Here is a 24125-nt window from a genome sequence, read left to right as displayed (position 1 = left end):
TGGAAGGCAGGTGTAGTGCCAACAGTAGTGAAGGGTCACAAAATGAGAGAAGATGTTTCATAATTGTTCAGAGGTCTGATGCTCTATTAACATACCCATCAATTAATGCAAGTAAGAGGTCTATTGCTATCGTCACATCATTTGAATATCACCTATGATGACGACAAGGCAAGTGATCTGACCGAGCTAACCTTTGCAGCGGCAATTATTGATCAACCGTCTCGGGTACCGGAACCGGATGCCTGGTAGTGCAATGATCCGTCCGTGCAACGGTGATTCGAATTCCATTTCGAGCGTGTGACTCGTTCGCTTTGTATTGGTAGTGCGTTGTGTGATGGATCGTTGCTGTACATTTCCGCACGCGCGTTTCTGAAACGTTACTCCAAAGCGTGGTTTTGTACGTGAGACGCGATTGAACCATGTCACCATTGAACAGTGGCTGGGAAATGAATAAAATATATTTACATTTTTCTCAGTTTTTATTTTGATTTTTTGTTTCAATTCAAATGCATCATAACCTCTTACAGCACATATCTGATAAAATCCAATTCCCATTCGAATTGATTCTGGTAAATTGTTAATCTCAGTGTTCTCCAAATTGCAAATAAAACGAAGAAAAGTCAACGCTCGAGCGATCAACGCACGCATACGATATGATCACGAACATGGCACAGAAACATTACGACTCAGCTCAGACTGATTAGCTATTTTATTTATTTAGTTTATTTATATTGGACGAGGGATTTTCAGTCCAGACAAAAAGTCCGGTGACTCATAAATCATCGACATTTACGCTGGTCAGGTTCTTACCCTCAGTTTCGCTATCGGTCACTGCGAACCGCGTCGCTCGCCGCCCACCGAGTACGTTCGCATCGATTGCCCAAAACGGGATAGGAGAGGTAGTTGCCCAAGTCGTGCGTAGGCATCAGTCAGAGAGAATGACCGCGTTCAAGTGCCATTCAAAGTGGCAGCGACATTCACCAAGGTCATTTGTTTCAAACAACGGATTTAAAAGCCGGTGGTGAAATAGAGAATCCGTTTGAATGCAAAGGCATGACTGAAAATTACTCGTCTGAGTTTCCTAATTCTATCATTAATTTAGATGTGCTAAAAAGTAAAGTCAAAATGTAACATTTTGAAATCATAGACATCATATAAATGTATTGCAAAAAGTACCAAAATGCTGAAGGCACCTCAAATCAGCTTGCAAGTTGCAACATTATAATAATTATCGTGTTAAATTGGAGAAAGAAAATTGAAAGTATGGGACTTGTCATCAATTTATTTTTTTTCATGATATTTATTATCATAAACTCAATTTTGGAAATCAATTTTTCCGTCACATCAAGCTCTACTCTCATCCTCACATACACGAACACGCTACACCCTACACGTACGGGAAAACTGCCCAGGACCGACGATTATGGAGCTTTACAATACGCCAGGCATAAATCTATCGACGCTGTAGCCAAGTACGAGTCCCGTCAACGGTATTCGGCTCTAGAAAAGGAAGTTAAACGCTGCTGCAGACGGGACAAGCGAGCGTGGGTGGACTTCCTGGGCCAACGAATGGGAGAAAGCTGCAACAACTGGCGATATTCTCAGATCGCATTGTGCTTTCATGCTGTGCGGTTCTATTTTCTCTTTGCTGAATACTACTCGAAGCTATTTTAATTTCCACAGTGCTTCTTAGCGCTATTTGTACCTACTGATCCCGTTACGATCTTTGATTGGACCCGTAGCTTCGTTTTACGTTGGACCTGTTTGCGGAAGTAAAATTCCGACAAGCGGTGGTAATCCTGCAGGGACACCGTTCTGAAAAAACCTCTTAGAAGGTCACGTCTCCACGCTCACAATGAGCATTGGTAAAAACAAGAGGAAGGGGGAGTGTCTGAATTCTCCACTTCGTTCTAAAAAACAAGGTTTGTCCTGCCAGAACGCGGAAAAAATAAAAGGAAGCAAGAGACTTCAGATATTCCTTCTAACTCTAACATTGGAAATAATTCTTCTCCTATCGAACTGAGCAATCAGTTCGAATTGATTCATGACCAAATTGAGCAAATCGAATCTACTTTTAGCCCAGGTGATTCGATTCATGCGAAGAAGGATTCCGCGAATTGTGGTATCTGTAGTCGAGTTTTCTGCACGCTTAAAATCAATAACACAGAGATGTGTTTGCTTCACACAAAACGGACCTAATGCAGAACAACACCTAGATGAGCGACAGTTACACAGGCACAAAAATGCCTCGTACGGTCGTGATAACATTCCTTTTTAACATGTAAACGTTTGTTCAGATTCCTTGTTTCATGAGGAACCAAATACTGTTGAAAATATTGAAATCCAAGCTTCAATAAAACCACATGAGCTATTTTTGTGGCTGTGTAAATGTCGCTCATCTAGATGTTGTTCTGCATTTGGTCCGTTTTGTGTGAAGCAAACATATCTAAATATGCTAAATCACAAGACGTGTCTCGAAGACCGTCGGAAAATGGATTGTGGTTTGCTAAATCACAAGACGCGTCTCGAAGATTGTCGGAAAATGGTTGGTGGTTTGCTAAATCACAAGACGCGTCTCGAAGATTGTCGGAAAATGGATTGTGGTTTTGCTAAATTACAAGACGCGTTTCGAAGACCGTCGGAAAATGGTTTGTGGTTTGCTAAATCACAAAACGCGTCTCGAAGACCGTCGGAAAACGGTTTGTGGTTGAGCGTCTGAAAGATCGCTGGAAAAATGGTTTGTTATTTGAGGAACATCAAAGCCTCGTCTGGAAGACCTTAAGAGGTTTGTGGTTTTGCAAAATTATAATGCGCGTTTGGAAGATCGATGGAAATGGTTTGTGGTTTAGAAAACTATAAGGCGTGTCTGAAATGTGGCCGAAAAAATGTATTGAAGTTTGTGAAATTACAACGTGCATGTGGAAGACTAACGGAAAATGGTTTACGATCTAGAAAATTTCAAAGTTCTGCGAGCATTGATTTTGATTAAAACAAATTTAGATTTCATGAAACCACTTGGCGACGTACATGAGACTGCCGGTTGAGCAATGATATATCGAAATCTGAGAGAAATGGAGAAATATTCAATGCTGTACTGTTCGAAACCGTTCGGAAAGCCAAATATATTATCTAGAAATATATCTTGGAATGAACCGGCTTAGTAGCTATAGCGGGATTACCTGTAGCAGCAGATATCTTGGAATTTTAAAAATTAATAAGGTAGCCGGATTTTACAAAGCTATTCGAAAGTTCGAATTTATTATGCGCAAGATTAGTTTGGAGTTATTGGCTAGCAGTACTAGTTGACGGCAAATGTTTGATGGTGTACTATACGCGAAACTAAAAGTTGGATTAAATGTACGGGTTCGGATTGGATTTGGATTGGCTTTGGATTGGATTTGGTTTGGATTTGGATTTGAATTTGGATTGGATTTAGATTGGATTTGAATTGCCTATGGATTGAATTTGGATTGGTTTTAGATTGGATTAGAATTAGATTTGGAGATTGAATTAGATTTGGACTGAACTTGCATTGGATTTGATTTGGATTGAATTTGGATTAACATGGATTCTCTTATCTTTATTAGGTTGTTCTTAAATCTTATTAGTAACGAAGTTCAACACCGCTTAGTTTTGGATTGCATTTGCGTAAGATGTGGAATGTTTTTTGGAAGAAATTGTCATTATATATGACAAACAAAAGAAGGCCATTGGCTTCGTAAATTTGTTGTTCTCTTATCATTCAACGAAAGTATGAATCACGTTTTATCTTTCGCGACCCACAGTTTGGGAACCCACACTCTGAATCATAGTTCTGGTATTAAAACTATGATGTTGAGTTAAGTTTATTGTGGTGTGCAGTTTTCAATGGAGTTAACCGGTTGCTCAATTGCAACCGATGTTCACCTTCGTCTCACTTATAACCTAGGAGAAAAAAAAGCATTGCATCCTATGCTAGAAGATTATTTTTTTTGCGTTTTTAATGAGAGAAGAAGGGAAATGTGGGGTTTGAGTAAAATGCCTTTAGCGTGTGTTAATAGATTCACACATCAGCGTGTCAATCGGCGAGCAGCAAGCCATGACTTTGCCCCTCTTCCAGTCAGACCTCCGCGGCGTGCACACGATTGGAGAGTCGCAGTCATAACTCCGCTCCGGCTATTTTGGAGCCACACAGGAGTTTCTGTTGAAAGAAATTTTTATCAATTCTCTTCTATAGCTGCCTACCGTCTTAGCTTGTTTACTTAAGAAGCCTACAAAAGATGCGAATAGTAACCAGGGTCATATTAAAGACACTATAGGTTCCAAAGACGAGCGGAACCGCAGTTGAGTTATTTTGCTTTAATGTGTTTTCCGTTTTTGCACAGTGTATCACGAGAATTTGACGTCACACGCTCTGCTGCTTGAGTTACAATCGTGACGTCATGCTCATCGTTTGGCTACACTAACTGACAGTTCGTTCGGCTACATTCGCCTTTGCCTCATCTATGGAATCTACAGTGTCTATAGGACAAACAACAAATTTTCAACCCAAACAATGGACGTCTCCACAAAGTAAAATTCATTCCTTTTCTTCTTCCGTCAGGTAAATAATGATAAAGATTATGGCACAAAGGCATACGGAGGTCCTTCGTAGCTTAGTAGGGAAAGCACCTGTCTAGCGTACTGGGGTCGTGGCATCAAAGTCCACCAAAGGGGCGGTTACCCTCCAATACCTTTTCCGAACTAAATCTATCACATGTTGTACATATGCATAATCGAGTTTCAGACATAGTGTCTCATATTGCATATTGATTTGAAACCACCACCATCAATATGGGACATTTACTTACCGCATATTAAGCTGTTAACAAAATGAAATCCCTCCAGCTCCAGTTTTACTCTTTCATATGTACGTACCTTATAATCCAATGCTAAGAAACCTGTAAATAGAACAAAAAACAACAATCAGTTTCAATTTACCATTAGTGGTTGGAATGAGAGGAGAAATTCCAGGATAAATGGGAAATTATAATGCGAATCATGAACTTTGTTACATTGCTTTGAAATGTGATGAACTTATAACTTTATAAAAAATCACAATAATAAAGCCAAAAAATACATTGCGTTGAAACAAATTGCAAACATTTTATCCTTTATGGCAATTTAAAAGAACGCAAATAAATGTTAATTGATGAAAATAACTGAATCTATCTCCCTAAAGTGCAATTTTGACCTGCCATGCCTCGCGATGGCGACTGCGGTTGCCACCCGCTGCGACACTCTTACCTCGAGATGTGCCAACCTCTCATGAACTTTCCCGCGCTCAGCCTGTTTCCGCTCTAACTAATCAATCACAAGTTAGTCATGCTTGTCGACTGCTGCTCGACGCACCCGATTCTCTGCAAGCTGCAGCCAATCCGAGTGGTTGCAGTCGAAACTGTGTTTCAATCTCCACCGCTTGGCACATCCTCTGGATAAGGGTATCCGGGGTTGTGTCCCGATCGCAAACGTCTAGCATAGCAGTTTCATCAACACCTGGGCAGTCAGGGCAGACGGGGCTCTCCGCGTGCCCAAGCCTGTGAAGGTACTGCTGGAACATCCCATGGCCTGACAGGAATTGTGTCAGATAGAAATGTACTTCCCCATGGGGAAAGAAAGCTGGGTGGGGAGCCAGCTCGATAGCTCCACTAACCTTTAGAAGAGTTATCCCACTTGCGCTGTTCGCGAACTCATGCTCACTAAGACGCAGGCTGTACCGTGTGATATCGTGCGGTAGGCATATATATGGCTGCTGAAGATTGTTGACAATAACCACCTCCGTCTTATGTTGAGCGAGCTTCATGCCTCTAGCGCTCATCCAATCCGTCACCGTGCTGATCGCGTGTGCTGCGGTCAGTTCTACCTCGGTAATTAATGCCCCGTAGACCTTCAAGATTACGTCATCGGCGAAGCCGACGATCCAAACACCAGGTGGGAACTTTAGCTTCGGAACTCCGTCGTACATAAGGTTCCATAGTACCGGGCCCAGTATTAAACCTTGCGGAACTCCTACGGTAATATGAGCGCTTCTCTGACCGGCATCGGTCTCGTATAATACTACACGGTTCTTGAAATCTTTCCAAAATCCGGTACAGATCCACCGGCAGGCAAAGCCAGTGTAACGAGAGCGCGACGGCATCCCAGCTTGAGCTATTGAAAGCGTTCTTCATATCAAGTGTCACTAACGCACAGCATCGAATACCTCACCTTTTCTGTTGGATCGCTATCTCAGCGGTCTTTACCACGAGTTAATAGTGTCCAACGTGAACTTCTTCTACTTTTTATTCTTATTCTTATTGGCATTACATCCCCCACCGGGACATCGCCGATTCGCAGCTTAGTGTTCATCAAGCACTTGCAGTGTTATAAACTGTATGGTTTCTAAGCATAAGTTTCTAAGTAACCATTTTGCATATGTTTTTTTTTCTTCTTTATTAAAGAGGCTTTCAGCTCTTGACTGGTTCACCTCTGAGTATTTTGCATATGTATATCATGAGGCTAACACGATGATATTTCAATGGCCAGGGAAGTTAAAAAAATTTCCAACCTGAAAATTTCCTAGACCGAACCGGGAATCGAACCCAACTACCTTCAGCATGGTCTTGCTTTGTAGCCGTGCATCTCACCGCACAGCTAAGGACGACCCTTGCAAAAACCGAACTGATTGCTTAACAGGCCATTCGTACCCTCTGAGTACGGGGTCAGCCTGTTGAGGATGGTCCTCTCTAGAAACTTGCCTTTTCCATCTTTCGGGGAATCTACACTCATAACGGCATCTTTGCATAGCTTTGCACACCTGAACATGTTCGGGTTCGCTATGATTACTGATTTGAAAGCGCTTTTCGAAACTCTATCAGAGCACTTGATGTGAAGAACGCATTCAATAGCTTGGAGCTTTGTTCGTTATCAGGGATTTGGCCACCACGAGTAACTTTTCGTTCCTCACCGGAGCCACCATTTCGGCCGCATCCATATTGCCTTGTGGCGCAGGAGGCCAGGGACTTGTGTCTCGGGACGGGAAGAGTATCGATAATTCTCGCCAATATATCCGGGGACCGTTCGGAGTGAGAAGCTCCCTTTGGTCTTGGTCATCACTATCCTGAAGGCGTCACCCCAAGGATTTGCGTTGGCTCCTTCGCATATGTTGTCGAAACATGCTCTCTTACTGCTTTTAAAGGGCTTGTTAAAGGCCAGTTTCGCATCTCGAAATAATTCACAGCGGTCCGCTCTTTCATCCTCGGTGCGGGCACGTTGCATCCTTCTTCTAGCCTTGAGGTAGGTTGATTGAAGGGCCGCAATCTCGGAATTTCATCAGTATACCGGGTATTGGCATCACTGGACTTCAAAGATAGTGCCTAGGTACCGTTCTAAGCGAAACACTTTGAACAGGAATGACTGGAATTTTTAGACTGACGTATCGGTCTACCTTACTATTTCGATGAGGTGAATTGAATTCCAATGTGTAGATAAGCGTTGTTAGCTTCTGGCGGTGATGAGATTATTATTCAAATTCTTGTAAAATTCCAGAAATTATAGAAAATCCAGAATTTGTAAGTGAACGTGAAATCAATTTAGATTAAGTAATTATCATTTAGATCGACGTATATTATTCGATGTCGAAGTGTATGTGTGTATGTGTACAAAATTTTGTAGACATATATACATAGCATTGGCCGAATTACTCGCAAAAAGTTCCATTCGACGGGGAATCCGATTCAGATCGTCGAACTAAGCAAATTTGTATGTTTGTGTGCGTATGTGTATGTGTGTAGTAATCCTTACCCGATATTCTCGTAATAAGTTGCATTGAATTTTATAACTACCGGCCATTTATTTCAAAAGTTATGAAGAAAATGGTAAATTTTACTTTGTCACGTCTATAAAGTAAGCGTTTGTAAACGCCGCACTAAAGAGTAATTATAGTCAATACCTAGTCATAAAACAAATTTGTGAAATTGAGTAAACCCAAACAATATAGTTTCATTTCCATACGGGGTTTCCAGGGCGAAACAAGTATATCTACATCGAAAGATAGTCGATGGAAGTCTGTTGTATTTGAAAAAATAAAAAAAAATATTGCATTTTTCTTCATTCCATGCCCATAAAATTGTTCTTCTTTGAATATGACAACATGAACTTTCAATTTTAAGGTATGTTAGATCATAACATGAAATAATATGTAAGTTTATTTGAGCACGCTCTTCTAAGCATACTACAAACACTCGTTCAGGCACGCTAATAATTTTTCTTAGATTTTAAAATTAAGTTTTAGTTGTGAATAAAATAGATTCAAATTATAAAACCAGAAAAGATTTTAAAATTAAGTTCTAGTTGTAAATTAAACAGATTCAAATTATAAAACCAGAAAAGAATGAAAGATCGCTGGTCGGAACTCGTCCGAACTCCAGAGCTATACTAGATTGAATAAAAAGTTAGATTTTCAGTGTTAGTTGTTTGTAGCACATAGGAATCGCCAAGAAATCCATAATTCCATTATGTATTATGACGGATGATGATAAAGTAATGATAAAATCTAGCGTGATTTTTGAAAACGTCGTAAGACCAAATGAGAGACTCTCTTTCATTACGCTCTCTTTTGCTAATATCTAGGCTATTTTAAAATTTGTTGCAATATTTTCACTTCAGCACACTAGACAAAGTTATTTTCTTCAGATCGGTGCAGGAAAATCCAATGCGTTAGTATGGCTTTGTAATAATCGAAAGAGAAAGTAAACAAAGAGAGCCTCTCTTTTGGACTTGCGACATTTTCAAAAATCACGCGAGAAATATGCTATCCAACCAGTTATACTTAAAACTGTTGATGTTTGGTATTTTTTTAATTGTCGCCAAAAATGATCAGTATCAATTTTTAACATTAGTTAAACTTCATACAAGTGTAAATAACATCAATGAAAGCACTAAATAATTATGGCCTGGAATATAGCTTATTTACTCCTATGTGCGCCGTAAGGTAGGCAATTATAGTTGGAATAAGGTACACTGGGGGAAGTGGAAAAAGGGGGTAAGTGTAAAAATCGAATCGAAAAACTTCAATTGTACAGACTTTACAGTTTTTACCACACCATAACATTGTTCAAAAATATACCTTAACGTTCACACTAATACTATGTTAAAATCTGTGTTATACATACACTAACACAGTTTACGCTGGAACTGTCATTTTAGGTTTCGCGAGAAGTTAATTTTTACATTCATAAAATTAATTCTTACTTGCATAGATTGTTCTTTTTTCTTGTAATTTTGCACCACAGGTGACCATTATAATACAACGTACACTTAGTGTTTGAGAAGGCACAACCACTTCTCCCCTAGCTATTACAAGAATTTCTTGGGGACCTATTCCTTTAATCCAACGAAATTATTCAACAAAAGATACTCAAAGCAATTACCGTCTTGATTTTAATCATATATCACTACTGATCACAATTGAAGGTCAAGATAACTTGAGTTTTCCACTTACCCCATTTCACTGGGTTAAGTGGAAAAATAACTCCTAAGTTTCAAATTAATTTTTATAAATTTCAAGCGACTAAAATGGTATGAATTACCGCACAGTTGATGCAAAATGGACTGTTTTTTGAGACCCCCTAATGATTGAATGCATTTGGATCATTTAAACTGCTCTTACAATAAGTTGAACATGAACTATCGATTTTTCTTTTTCCACTTCCCCCAGTGTACCTTAATGCCTTAAGGTAGTGATGGGCAAAACGGTTCATTCTGATAAGCGGCTCTGAACCAAGCGTTCACTTAAATTAGCCGACTCATTTGAACGGCTCGTTAGTTCATTCAAAAGAACTATGAAGTCCTAGTGGTTTGAGCAATACATCATTCAAATTATGTATTGTAGTTCATTTTTATTTGAACTTCTAGTCAAGGATGTTAACGATCATTAAGTAATTTGCGTTCGATCATTTAGTAGTTTGTCAATAACACATTCCAGAAGCTGAATTTCAAATTATCTTGTATGGTGGACTTCTAGTGCGAAGGTTTTTCTACAAGTCTGCCTAATGGTTCGTTGTTTGAATTCCACTAGTAACGGAGTTATAGCTATAGTTTCAGAAAATTAGACTAAATGATAACAAAATTCCATCATTTAGTTTAAGTTACTTCAACTAGCTATCTAACTCCGTTATTAGTTGAATTCTACTAACGAACCATTAGGCAAAGTTGTAGAAAAACCTTCGCTCTAGAAGTCCACCATACAACATATTATGAAATTCAGCTTCTGGAATGTGTTATTGACAAACTACTAAATGATCGAACGCAAATTACTGAATGATCGTTAACATCCTTGCTTCTAGTAACTTCTTGATATATAACTCATCCCTAGTGGACTTTTTGCTGTTTTGATTAATTTCGTGCTCCGTGCTCCATTTTAATTTTATCGAATTACAGATTAACGAAGTTCAAATTGAAAAGGGTTCGGCCTAGCCTAGTTTTATATCTTGCGTATTCAACTATAATCAATATCATTAACAAGAAACCAATTTAAAGAAATCCAAAATATCAAGTAGGTGCACCTAGGTGTATTAAAACAACAATGAAATAGCCGTTAATTCTTCGATTTCATTTTAAATCTTTACAATCTTTTCAATGTGAATTTTGGCATACATATATATTTTCCTCAATGTTTTCCGATGTTGGTCGGCTGCGTCGCTAACTACAAATGTGTCCCGTTTTTGAAAAAAAAAAATCCTCACGCATGACATTGGAGTACCCGCAGCAGTTTTTTCAGATTTTGTTTTCGATTTTTATGGGTTTGTTGGGAAAGTTGAGCCAAAAAGAGCCAAGAATTGACTGCGTTAATAGAACAAAATTCAGTTTTTTACGGGGAAGGTCAATTATCGATTATCGATTGGCCTCTAAATTAAGGATCTGTGTCGATTGAAATATTTCATCGGTGAAAATTTTACTTTTTTGCCATTTAAGGTGATATTTTTAACCTAAAAATATATTCTGATTTTTTTTTTAATTTTTTTGATGCAAGTTATATAAAATCCAAGCACCACATTTTTTTCCTGATGCTTCAAGGAAAATTTTCATATAAAAACATTTTTCATATGATGTTATACTAGAAATACTGTTGAAACCGAATATATCTAGACCAACATTTGAAAAGGGCGTAACAGCCAAAATTTATTCCTTCTGATTCTTTGTCTACATATAAAGCTATATATGTGGACAAAGAATCAGAAGGAATAAATTTTGGCTGTTACGCCCTTTTCAAATGTTGGTCTAGATATATTTCATTTTTCGATAGCAAATTCTTGTGTGACTGCATATCTTAAACGTGTCTATTAAAAAACCAGCAACCCTGCACCGTCCACTTATTACCATGGAAACAGAATTTAACGCTGGACAGGTCAAGAAAGATGCTCGATTATATTTCAATTGTGTTCATAATCATCTTCTGGACACGCCACCTCCAGTGCTACAATTGCTGGTGGGATAGGTCAACCGAATTTTCGACCCTGTAGCAAAAAAAACATCAAGACAAATCAGAAGTCTGGATATCAGAAGTCAACGCAACCCGTCACGCTCAACTTGGTTTCACTGGTCGTCATTGCCGAAGTCTTTTAGCTAAACGGGATGTTTTGAAAGGAAAATAATACAATGGTTACTATAAAGTATTGGAGTCTACCACAGGTTGTTGATCCATTTTATAGTGTAACATTGTTGAACTTCTAATCAGACGCCATACAAGATCTTTGTGACAGTTGGATAGCCGCCGGGCTATCAATCACCCAAAAATTTCTTATTTTGAAATTCCATGTTCTTGAATTTTTGAAGCATCACAGGCCTTTCAAAGTATTCGGAGCAAACGACGGAAGCCATCTTGTAATTTTCTGTTGATTTGAAATGCTAAAAAGTGATATTATGTTCTTATATTTAATAATACTTCTTCTTATTGGCATTACATCAATCACTGTGACATATTCCGCCTCGCAGTTTAGTGTTCATTTAGTACTTCCACAGTTTTTAACTGCGAGGTTTCTAGGCCAAGTTTCCATTTTCGCATTCGTATATCATGAGGCTACGATGATACTTTATGCCCAGGGAAGTCGAGAGGATTTCCTAGACCAGACCGGGAATCGAAACCAGCCACATTTCAGCATGGTCTTGCTTTGTAGCAGTGCATCTTGCCGCACGGCTAGAGAAGGCTCCAGATCTATTCATAATAAACCTTAAAAACATTTAAGACTGGCAGTAATTTTAGTGTAACTTCTACTATTTTCATCATATGAAAAATGTTTTTATATGAAAATTTTTATCAAAGCATCAGGTAAAAAATATGTTGCTTGGATTTTATATTACTTGCTTCAAAAAATTAAAAAAAAAACAAAAGGTTTTTATGTTAAAAATATTACCTTAAATAGTAAAAAAAAGTCAAATTTTCACCGATGAAATATTTCAATCGACACAGATTCTTAAACTAGAGGTCAAAAACTATGATCTAACGGCTTAACATCCGAGGTGCATTCACTTTGCATAATAGTTGCCTTTAAACATAGCGTACCACGCAAACCAACACAATCAACAGCTAACAGAAGCCTTTAGCTACGTATCACCTTAAGGTGATTATACAATGAATGTCAAATTCACCACATGTTTTTTATTTCTATTTCAAAAAGTTCAAACTTGTGAAATCATTTTCGTACATTGCTGAAATTTAAGCCGATTGTTCAGCATAAATAAGCAAATGATTCTAGCATTGTACCACCACCTTAAGGTAGAGATGGGCGAACGCTCTCGAGCCGTTCATTTGAACCGGTTCGTAAGAAAAAGCGTTCAAACCACGGCTCTCTATATTTGAACCGCGGCTCACAAATAAACCGTGGCTCAAATAAACACCGTGTCACTTGATCAGCCGCTTTATTTTGACATTTACTGTTTGTTTGTTCAGGAGCCAGCATATATTCTCCCACTCCTTACTTTCATACTCCTTAGCGTTTTCTGGCCTTGAAATGAACGAGCGCAGTCGGTATTTCTGGATTCTAGATTTTAAAAACAGAGATTTGGAGATGACAGCAAATAACTGCAAGCATATTATACGGTGCAGGGTTGCTGGTTTTTTAATAGACACGTTTAAGATATGCAGTCACACAAGAATTTGCTATCGAAAAATGAAATATATATTCGGTTTCAACAGTATTTCTAGTATAACTTCTGCTACTTTCATCATACGAAAAATGTTTTTATATGAAAATTTTCCTTGAAGCATCAGGAAAAAAATGTGGTGCTTGGATTTTATATAACTTGCATCGAAAAAATTAAAAAAATCAGAATATATTTTTAGGTTAAAAATATCACCTTAAATGGTAAAAAAGTCAAATTTTCACCGATGAAATATTTCAATCGACACAGATCCTTAAACTAGAGGTCAAAAACTATGATCTAACGGCTTAACATCCGAGGTGCATTCACTTTGCATAATAGTTGCCTTTAAACATAGTGTAATATTTTTCTTTCCTTTCTCAAAGAAAATATTAAACACTCCATTACACCATTCCCCTACAGGCCAAAATGTAAATTGTAATTAACTTGGTTGCACTTCAAATGCCTCTCACAATGTTGATTTTTCCAAAATGAATTTTCTGAATTTTAATTTCTATTTTTCTTACAATTTGTTGTTTTTTTATCTGAAATGCATATTGCGTTCCCCCTTCACCCTAAAGGAAAAGAAGGTTGTTGAATACATGTTTTATCGTTGGATTAATCTAGTTTTATGAACTTCTACTCTTTTTCCATTTTGAATAATTATCGCATTAGAATCGTTTAATTTTTCTATCTGATAAGGGCCACTATAAACTGGTTGTAGCTTGTGTCTATTTTCAATTTGTAAGTATACTGTGTCACCTATTTGTAAATCTGTGGGCTTTACTTTCTGATTGAGGCTGTTTGTTCTTTTAACTTTCCTGTTCATAATTGTTTGGATAACATTGGCATGAGTGATTTGTAATCTAAATTTAAGTTCATGTAGGTAAGAATCAAGATTATATTGTGGATCTATTTTCTGGTTTTACAAAATTCAAAAGCATTCAGTTTTTTTCCGAAAATTAGTTCAAAAGGGCAAAATTGTGGTCCGTATTGGGTGTTGTATTATATGCAAAACAATAAAAAGATAGTTATTCTTCCCAATCAATTGTGCGTTCATTTGCGAACATCCTCAAATATTCATTCAAACATTTGTGGTTGCGCTCTAAAGCTCCAATTGTTTGGGGGTGATAAGCTGTCGAACATGTATGGTTTAATTGTAATAAATTACAAACTTCATCGAATACTCCCTTTTATTCAGTTCCTTGATCTGTTTTAATACATTTCATCGGACCATATACAAGAATGCATTTCTCAACAACTGCTTTAGCGATTGAAACAGCTGATTTGTCTGGAACGGGAATTGCAATGACATACTTGGAAAGATCGTATTGCAGTGTTACAGCATAGCGGTTTCCTTTTTCAGTCAGTGGGAAAGGTCCGATAGTGTCAATGGACACTACGTCGAATGTTTTGTTTGGAGTAGTTGTCACAATAACTGGTGTCTTTACTGGTATTGCGTGTTTGTTTATTTTGCAAAGCTCGCAAGATGAAACGTAATCAGAAACTATTTGTTTCATGTTTGGCCAGGAAAAGAGCGACTTTAATTTTTTATACAATCTATTTACACCTGGATGACCTCCTACGGGAGAGTCGTGGTGTTTTTTCAATATTTCGTTAATTTCTCGTTCTGTTGTAATTTCAACAGGCACAGTATAATTCTGGACTCAGGGTTTTTTACACCTCGAATGAGAGCTTCAATTCCACATTTTGTTGCCATTTTATTTGCTATAACTTGGGGTATGTTATCCTTAACATAAGTTGATTTCAACTGAGAGCATAATTTGTCAACTTTATCGCAATAATCGTTCAAATCATCAGTTCTTTTGATAGTTTTTAATTTCGCAATTAAACTATCTGCCGAAATTTTTGATGCGCAATGCAAATTGATTGCATCTAGCATCTGTGTTAGATTTTGGTTTGCCGATATAGCTTGTCTTGCTTTACTTGTAAGGCGTGTTCGCACAAATTGAACAACTGTTTGCTCAGCAGCATCCTTTTGCGCTTGTGTACCTGCTTCAAATGTTGTATTGACAGTCTGTTGAAAAAGTCGAACCGCATCAATAAAAGATTCCAAATTTTCTGGATTTCTATCGTATATGGGAACCAAGGTTGTACCTAATTTGACGTCAACCACAAGTGCCATTTTTGCTCGTTGATTAGACTTTAGAATTGCTTTAGAATTGTTGTTTAGTTTGCTTTGAATTATCGACGTAATATTGAAATTGGCTTCTCTACTAGCCTTGATCAAGAAATTCAAAGTTCCTACCGGGATTTTATCTTCATGTGAAATGAGTTGTTCTTCAATATCAGAAAATAAATGATTTGCATAATCTAATTTTGCCACCAATGTTTCCTTCCTATAATTAGTGTTAATTGACTTTTTTAAATTATTCGCAATTTTAACTAATGAACCTACATCCTCCTCTATCTGACTAAACATTTGTATTATTTAAAATTGTTTTGAAGAATTTTTGTTAAAAAAAATTAGTTTAGCACTTATCCTTTCGAATTTTGTTGTCTCCATCCAGGTTGTTCGTCGTCATCCTCGTTGGGGTAGCTCCATGTTGCCGTTTTACCCTATGTTGGGGCAGCTCCATGTTGCCGGTTTGCCCTTTGCACTAACGAATGGTGCCACTTTTTCACATATAATTAAGTATCAGAGATCTTCTTGAGTTAACACAGCATATCTCCAATGTTTTAGTACAATGTTCAAAGGAAATTAAACTCACTAATTGTTCAAATGTAGTTTAAAACTGATTGTATTATTCACTTACGATTGCTGAATTGAATGTTCTTGTATTACACTATATCGAGCGCAGCGACGGATTTCGCTTTCTGCATCACCTTTTTCTGTTCGTGTTTTGCAATTATTTTGTAAATTTGTATGGTTAGCATAATTGCTACCATGATCACAATTAACCACAGTTTAAATTCGTGAGCCTGGTGAAGCTCCGTGTGAGTCTCTTGATTATTTATTATGGTTAGATCACCATCACCTTGCTCATTTACACTGGGCTCGATTTTTCATTTCCCATTTTTATTCTTCGATTAAAATTTGTTCCTCACAGTTTTTCTAAGACACAATCACTTTCTAGCGAATTGCATAAAACGCCATTTGATTTAATTCCTTTGTTTCATCGATGAATGCACAGACAATTTCAATTATCCACTTTACTCCGCACACGACACCGAAAAGCACCAAGATAGTTAGACCGAACTTGGTTATTTTTTCCATCACTATTTGATCACAAGTTCGTTCACAAAGTCACTGGTCAGCCATGTAATATTTTTCTTTCCTTTCTCAAAGAAAATATTAAACACTCCCTTTGACGGTTCTGTAAAGAATGTTTATTTGTTCCAAATATATTTTACAAGTAACCTAACTGGAGACACTTGAAGCACCGATACATAAAATGCTATGTACAACGATCACCAATCAGCGATCGTTGTCCATGCGAAAGCGGGAGAGACAGAGTCCCTCAAAACTGCATAGCTGTACAGTTGGTAACAGCATGCTTCAATAAATTTGTAATGCGACACTTCTGTTTGTCGCCTAGAATGTAAGCCATTGAACTGAAGGTTCAATGTGGCTTTGAAATTAACCTTCTCAGCATGATTCCACTGGTGTGGTCTGCTCGAAGTGTATGATAGATGAGAATTTGAATAACGTGTGGGATGCACATGTTACAATAGCGTGCGTGGGAGTGCTATCAGATTCGTAAAATCGACATTTGAATCTTTGTTTACAAAAGCACATAAGTCGTTTTGAATATTTTGTATTGAATTATAAGTACGAACTTGTTATTATATTTGTTTAGAGTTCTTGCTGTGAGTTCTTCTTCTTCTTCTTATTGGCATTACATCCCCCACTGGGCCTCGCAGCTTTTCGTAGTTCATTCAGCACTTCTACAGTTATTAACTCTAGACCAACATTTGAAAATGGCGTAACAGCCAAAATTTACTCCTTCTGATTCCTCGTCTACATATATAGCTCTAATTGAGGACGAAGAATCAGGAGGAATAAATTTTGGCTGTTACGCCCTTTTCAAATGTTGGTCTAGAACTTAGCTTAGCTAATTAGCACTCGGCCGATTTCAACCAAATTTGGTACACGCATTCTATATCCTCAGGGTAAGTCAACAAAGGGGTGGGATGATGATTTGGGAAAGGGGAAGGGGTGGTTTTTGGGTTGTTTTTGGAAAACGAACAATTCTGTGTAACTTTCAACTCCCAGGCCGGTTTCTACCAAATTTTGTACACATATTCACTACGAGTAGGCGATCATATGGGAGGGGATTTCGGAAAGGGGGAGGGGTCTAGGGGGAGGGTTTTTTTCCAGAAAACGGACAATTCAAAGTAAATTATGAACCCCTGTACCGATTTCAACCAAATTTGGTACACACATTTAATATCATAAGGAAAAGATAACAAAGGGAGTGGGATGGTCATTGGGAAAAAGGGGAGGGTATAGGGGGAGGTGTTGTCTTTGGAAAACGAGTAACTCAGTGTAACTCCCAACCCCCAGGACCGATTTCAATCAAATTTTGTACACATATTCACTATGAGAAGCCGATCGCATGGAAGGGTAATTTGGACAAGGGAGGAGGGGTTTGGAGGGAGGGGTATTGTTCATAAAACGGGCAATTTAGTTTAACTTCTGATTTCGACCGATTTCAACCAAATTTGGTACACACATTGTCTATCCCAAGGAGAAGATAACAAAGGGGGTGAAATGGTCATTAAGAAAAGAGGGAGGGTAAGGGGAAAGGGATTGTCTTTAGAAAATGAGCAATTCAGTGTAACTCATAATCCCCAGAACCAATTCCAACCAGATTAAATGATTAACTCATACAACTCTATGATTAAAGATTATGAATAATGATTTATTAATTTTTGACAATGATTAACGATTATGAATAATGACGAAAAGAACCATTGGAGTATTATTAACGATTACCGATCGTGATTAAATGTTGACACACTATGTGTATGATTAATGATTAACGATCGATATGATTAATGACTAATGATTATGAATGATCAAATTGAATGATTTGCATAGTGATCAATAATCGAGTAACCTTTATTCCAAATTTTAAAAAGTTTAAAAATTATATGATTATGATTAATGATTAATGAATAAAAGCAAGGTATGCAATGATCCAATGTTCCAGCATAACTTCTGTACCCCTTGCACGATTTCAACCAAATTTGGAACAAACATTATTTTTTTTAAGAAGGCGAAGATGATAGAGATGATATTTAGAAAACGGGAAGTTTGTGGAGGGACTGGCATTGTTCAGCTCTCAATCACCTCAGTGTAACTTCTGATCTCCACTTAGCCGATTCCAAATTCGGAACACACATTCTTCATATTTAGGAGACGACGATAGTGGGTTAAGGATGGAAAAGGGGTGGGTGTGGCGGTGTTGTATTGTTTAGTTATCGATCAACTCAACACTTCATCGAAATCATGGTTTGCCCAGTGAAAAACAATGATTAATGTGTTTCCTTCTGGATGGTGAATGTGATCCCTTCATTAAAAACAGACGTTTTCCCGGAATAAGGCATCGGTGGATGTTTTTCCTTTACAAATAGACGTTTGCCCGGAATAAGGCGATTTTGGGTTTAATCCCTTTTTCAAAAACCAGTCAATGTTTTCAAATGAAATCTGCCTTCTTTTAATCAAATGATGAAGTATCAATAAGAAAACACAATTATCCTTTTGACCAATTGGTTTATTCATTTTCCGATTGTGAAAAAACTGCAAATCAAACTGGCAACTCCGAGCAAGGCCGGGTACATACAGCTAGTAATAAAATAAATAATGAAAATAATGTTTATAATTTTTCAAATTTTGCTGAAAAGTAAATGCAAAGTCAGTCAAAGGTTATATTATTCAGCAGAAAATTTAGTCAAGATTAGGATACCTTACTCACAATAAGTAATTGTATAATGATTTATTCATTTCTAGAAAATGGTTAAACTGATCCATGATACCTCGGCGAACAAAGTTCCCCCAGATTACGGTACTTTTGTTTGGAAAAATTGTGTGAACACAGTAATACAGCATGAGCATGATATATGAATATTAAATTAATTTAATAATAACTGAATTCATAATTACATTGATTGGATGCTTGTTTTCAACGCTACCTGATTTGATGTTTCATGTTTGTTGCGTGCGTTTGACTCCACTCCTCTCTATATCGATCATCTGTTGTGAATCATCTCAATATTCTCACGTGTTTCAACTTTCGTAGTTGAAAAACACGTTTTTGGTATCATATTACAGACGAATATAGATTTGACTTGGAATTATTCACATGAAGTGACGTTAAAAATGTATCTAATGAAAAAAGTTAAAGTTCATTGTATCCATTGTAAACAGATCCATTGTATCTTTTGATTATTTTATAAGAAAATGTTTATACAATTGCACAGTGGCAAAAATCGTGTTTTAGCATTTTTATTTATAGTACCTTTATTATGTATTTTAACATAGTGGCGTCTTCGAGAAATTTTATCAGTAAATCGACGCGCTTCTTTGGAGGCATTCAGCCTTATGATTAATCCCCCTAAAAGTGAGATGAAAAATTTATGTTTTCCACTTTACAACATGGAAGCTTGAAGTCTTCGAGAGAGTTGTAGCAAAAGTTCTCCTGAAAAAACAAGTTCGTAATTTCATTAATTTTGGAGATTTTTTGAATTTTATGCCAACAAGTTTTCTTCATGTGCGATGTATAAGCATAGAAACACATGGAGACGCATGGTGCATTGGTTCATCAACTCCTTGTGATGGGTGATTGGTTTCTACCTTACTGTTTTCTACGCTTACAACTCTGCATTACAAAAAACATTTTTAAGGGGTTGTCTGCATAAAACGTAAAAAATCTCCAAAAGTAACGGAATTACGAGTTTGGTGTCTTTGACAAAGTTTTTCAGGAGAACTTTTGCTACAACTTTTATGACGAATTAAACCTTATATGTTGTGTAGTAGAAAAATGAATACCTCCATAGAAGCGCATTAACTTACTGATAAAATGTCTCGAAGACACCATTACGCTAAATTGAATTATAAATTATTATTATTTATTCAGACTAAGGCCGAAGTGGCCTGTGCGGTATATAAGAGTCTTCTCCATTCGGCTCGGTCCATGGCTACACGTCGCCTACCACGCAGTCTACGGAGGGTCCGCAAGTCATCTTTCACCTGATCGATCCACCTTGCCCGCGGCCTCCTTCACGTACCGTCCGCCATCTTCACCCCACCATAGATGGTACGCAGCACTTTCCTTTCGAAAACTCCAAGTGGGCGTTGGTCCTCCACGAGCATCGTCCAGGTCTCGTGTCCGTAGAGGACTACCAGTCTAATGAGCGTTTTGTAGATTGTCAGTTTGGTACGGCGGCGAACTCTATTCGATCGGAGCGTCTTGCGGAGTCCAAAGTACGTACGATTTCCAGCCACTATGGGAACGTCCACAAATTCCGTAACGCTTGGAGGGGGGGGGGGGGTTGGGTGAAGGGTGACGATCCATACAAAATTTTCAGAAGCTTCATACCAAAAGTGTAACATAGGGGGAAGGGGGGGTTGAAAAATTCAAAAATTTTGCGTTGCGTAATAAATGGATCTTCCCTATGCGTCCGAATTTCTCTGCTGGTGTCATTTTCGGCAGTCACCAGTGAGCCCAAGTACACAAATTCTTCTACCACCTCGATTTCGTCACCACCGATGCAAACTCGCGGTGGCTCACATTGTCATCTCTTGAACCTCTTCCTATCATGTACTTTGTCTTCGACGAGTTGATGACTAGTCCGATCCGCTTCACTTCCCTCTTCAGTCTGATGTAAGCTTCCTCCATCTTCTCAAAGTTACGTGCCATAATATCTATGTCGTCGGCGAAGCCAAATAGCTGGACGGACTTATTGAAAATTGTACCACTCGTGTTAATCCCTGCTCTTCGTATTACCCCTTTCAAAGCGATGTTGAATAGCAGACACGAAAGACCATCACCTTGCCGTAACCCTCTGCGGGTTTCGAAGGGACTCGAGAATGCCCCTGAAACTCGAACTACGCACATCACCCGATCCATCGTCGCTTTGATCAACCGTGTCAGTTTATCCGGAAAACCGTGTTGGTGCATTAGCTGCCATAGCTGGTCCCGATCGATTGTATCATATACGGCTTTGAAGTCGATGAATAGATGATGTGTGGGCACGTTGTATTCGCGGCATTTCTGCAGTACTTGGCGAATGACGAACACCTGATCCGTGGTGGAGCGTTCGCCCATAAAACCCGCCTGGAACTGCCCCACGAACTCCCTTGCAGTTGGTGCTAGTCGACGGCATAAAATTTGGGAGAGTACCTTGTAGGCAGCGTTCAGCAATGTGATTGCGCGATAGTTGCTACAATCTAGCTTATCGCCCTTTTTGTAGATGGGACACACGACACCTTCCATCCACTCCTGCGGCAAAACTTCCTCCTCCCACATCATGGTAATGATCCAGTGCAGCGCTCTAGCCAGTGCCTCACCACGGTGTTTTAATAGCTCTCCTGGTAGTTGGTCAACCCCAGGGGCTTTGTTGTTCTTCAGCTGGCCAATCTCCTCCTGGATTTCCTGGAGATCCGGAGCCGGTAGAATTATGTCCTGCGCGCGTTCTCCCAGGTCCATCACCATACCGCCATCTTCGTCTGCCACATCGCCATTCAGGTGTTCTTCATAGTGCTGCCGCCACCTTTGGATCACCTCACGCTCGTTCGTAAGAAGGTTCCCGTTTATGTCCTTACACATATCGGGCTGTGGCACGTGGCCCTTACGTGAACGGTTTAACTTCTCATAGAACTTTCGTGTGTTAATAGCGCGGTATAGTTGCTCCGTCTCTTCACGGTCTCGATCTTCCTGCTGGCGCTTTTTCCTCCGGAAAGTCGAGTTTTGTCTGTTCCGCGCCTGTTTATATCGTGCCTCGTTCGCCCTCGTGCGGTGTTGCAGCAATCTCGCCCATGCTGCATTCTTCTCTTCCACTAACTGCTCACATTCGCCGTCATACCAGTCGTTTCTCTGATCCGGGGGCACCGTGCCAAGTGCAGCGGTTGCGGTGCTACCAATGGCGGATCGAATATCTCTCCATCCATCTTCAAGAGACGCTGCCCCTAGCTGCTCTTCCGTTGGAAGTGCCACTTCCAGCTGCTGCGCGTATTCTTGGGCTAGTCTACCGTCTTGAAGCCGCCCAATGTTAAGCCGCGGCGTCCGACTTCGACGCGTGTTGTGCAGGCATACTGCAACGAGTGATTGTATTCAATATTCGCACTGCGGTAGGTGCGAACGTTCGTGATGTCGGAGAAGAATTTACCGTCGACTAGAACGTGGTCGATTTGGTTTTCCGTTTCTTGGTTAGGTGATCTCCATGTGGCCTTGTGGATATTTTTGCGGGGAAAGAAGGTGCTTCGGACTACCATTCCGCGGGAGGCTGCGAAGTTTATGCATCGTTGGCCGTTGTCATTCGATACGGTGTGCAGACTATCCGGTCCGATGACCGGTCTATACATTTCCTCCCTTCCTACCTGTGCGTTCATGTCACCGATGACGATTTTAACGTCCCGCAGTGGGCATCCATCGTATGTCTGCTCCAGCTGTGCATAGAACGCTTCTTTCTCGTCGTCGGGTCTCCCTTCGTGTGGGCAGTGCACGGTGATGATGCTATAGTTGTAGAAACGGTCTTTAATCCTCAGCTTGCACATCCTTGCGTTGATTGGCTGCCACCCAATCACGCGTTGGCGCATCTTACCCAGCACTATGAAGCCGGTTCCCAGCTCGTTGGTGGTCCCACAGCTTTGGTAGAAGGTAGCCGCTCGATGCCCGCTTTTCCACACTTTCTGTCCTGTCCAGCAAATCTCCTGCAGCGTCACGACGTCGAAGTTGCGGGGATGTAATTCATCGTAGATCATCCTGTCGCAACCTGCGAAACCTAGCGACTTGCAATTCCATGTTCCAAGCTTCCAATCGTGATCCTGTATTCGTCGCCTAGGTCTTTGCCGATTATATCGAGTCGCATTATCTCTTATATTGTTCGTAATTATTGGTTTTCCAGGCGGCTTATTGAGCCTGCGCAAACCTCCTGTCTCGTCGGAGGGCCATCGTGTCAGGGCTGTTTAGCGTCCCACCTAACACCAGGGCTTGGGCTTGTGCGCTTTGAGCGGCACACGGTCGCTTTGGTGGGACCTACTTGCGGATACATGCAGCTTTTTATAGAGGTTTAACAGGGCCCACTGTCAAACCCCACCACATCCTAGGCCCCACAACTCGCAGATGGCCTGGTGAGGGATCGTCAAGCCCTTGGACATAGTCCCTGCTGCCCACATTGAAATTGAATAATAAAGGTACTATTAAATATACGTGCTCAAAACACGATTTTAGCCACTGTGGATTGGTTCGAATTCTGATAGAACTAAATAAAAAGGGAATATGTTGTTCGTTTAATTCATACACTAATTGAATCATTTATTTGAAGAAGGAAATGGTGTATCGAAACATGAAAGTTTGCTGCTTGAATCGCTATCCGTTCATCAAATTTACGAAAATCGTTTCAGAAAACTCTTTTATTTGGCAAATGAAAGCACTCTCCCTGCTAAAGTCAACGTAAAATCCCAAGTAACATTTCGAGTTTTATGATTTACTAGAAGAGTATTTGAATCCTACAACAATAAAATCCTTGTCAAGACATTTGCTTCTTCTTAGCTTACACAGAAACCTATTACAGAGTAGTATCTGCCTAGTTGGCTCACTCTTGCAATGGGTTTGAAGGGTAAACACAAAACGGACTTCAAGATCGAAATATGAAAAAAATATGAACACGAATTCGGCACCAAAAACTTTAAGAAAGTCATTTGCAAACTACTATAAAAGAAAATTAGCACCATTTAAAACATTTTCTAAGCCACTTAATCTCGATGCCAGCTAAATTATCTGGAAATAGCTTTATTCAAA

General features: G+C 39.1%; 1 protein-coding gene across 10 annotated transcripts in view; it reads right to left on the bottom strand.

Annotated features, from left to right (window-relative positions):
• Positions 1 to 24125, bottom strand: part of LOC134212018 (dual oxidase maturation factor 1) — a 317312-nt gene that overhangs the window by 177907 nt on the left and 115280 nt on the right. For all 10 annotated transcript variants that reach the window (XM_062689506.1, XM_062689499.1, XM_062689509.1 and 7 more), the window contains exon 3: positions 4897 to 4919. The gene's annotated coding sequence lies outside the window, so the exon portion shown is untranslated. The remainder of the gene's footprint in view (positions 1 to 4896; positions 4920 to 24125) is intronic.

This window comes from Armigeres subalbatus, chromosome 2, assembly GCF_024139115.2.
Source record: "Armigeres subalbatus isolate Guangzhou_Male chromosome 2, GZ_Asu_2, whole genome shotgun sequence".
Classification (NCBI taxonomy): domain Eukaryota; kingdom Metazoa; phylum Arthropoda; class Insecta; order Diptera; family Culicidae; genus Armigeres; species Armigeres subalbatus.
Note: the sequence above shows the minus strand (reverse complement) of the source record. Positions and strands in the feature narration are given on the sequence as shown.